A 1001-nucleotide genomic window follows, 5' to 3' on the forward strand; every position below is an offset into this window, starting at 1 on the left:
TAAGAGAACAAGAAGAACACACGTTTAGAGAAGATTGGAAAACGTTTAATGAATATATTGGGGGGGGGGGAATGTGTATACATGAAAACGTGAGCTGCATTCAGATAAATTCAACAGTGTAAACAAGTTTTGATGGATGTAATAACGGAATATGGGACGCAGGTGGCGCTGTGGGTTAAAGCCTCAGCGCCTAGGACTTGCCGATCGAAAGGTCGGCGGTTCGAATCCCTGCGGCGGGGTGCGCTCCCGCTGCTCGGTCCCAGCGCCTGCCAACCTAGCAGTTCGAAAGCACCTCCGGGTGCAAGTAGATAAATAGGGACCGCTTACCAGCGAGAAGGTAAACGGCGTTTCCGTGTGCGGCTCTGGCTCGCCAGAGCAGCGATGTCACGCTGGCCACGTGACCCGGAAGTGTCTCCGGACAGCGCTGGCCCCTGGCCTCTTAAGTGAGATGGGCGCACAACCCCAGAGTCTGTCAAGACTGGCCCGTACGGGCAGGGGTACGTTTACCTTTTTAATAACGGAATACTGAATGGTATAGTTTATGTAAAATATGCAATGATTCATGATATGCAAACTGAACTGTGGAAAGGAACGAAGCGAAGTCATTGACATTTTAAGGTTGTTTAAATGAATGTTTTAAATCGTAAAACGGAATAATATTTAATAAATAATAAATATTTAATAAATATAATTAATAAAAATTATACACACATTAAAAAAAGTCTTACTTCGCTGCTCTGTTTTTTTAAAACTGGGGGGGAGGGGGGATACCTGCTACCCAGACGCAGTCCCGCTAAAAACTTTGAAAACAGACAGACAGACAGACAGACAGACAAACATGTCGCCCCCCCCCCCACCAATTGCCAATGCCCACTTAATTCACCGCACGAGAGGAAACGACTACGGATCCCGGAATCCGCCCCCGACGCGCCACCTCTACCCTTGAGAGTCTATGGGTCTCTGCGGCAAAGGGGGCGTGGCTTTGCGGGAAATGGGCCGCG

Source organism: Podarcis melisellensis, assembly GCF_964234715.1.
Source record: "Podarcis melisellensis genome assembly, chromosome: 13".
NCBI classification, from domain to species: Eukaryota; Metazoa; Chordata; class Lepidosauria; order Squamata; family Lacertidae; genus Podarcis; species Podarcis melisellensis.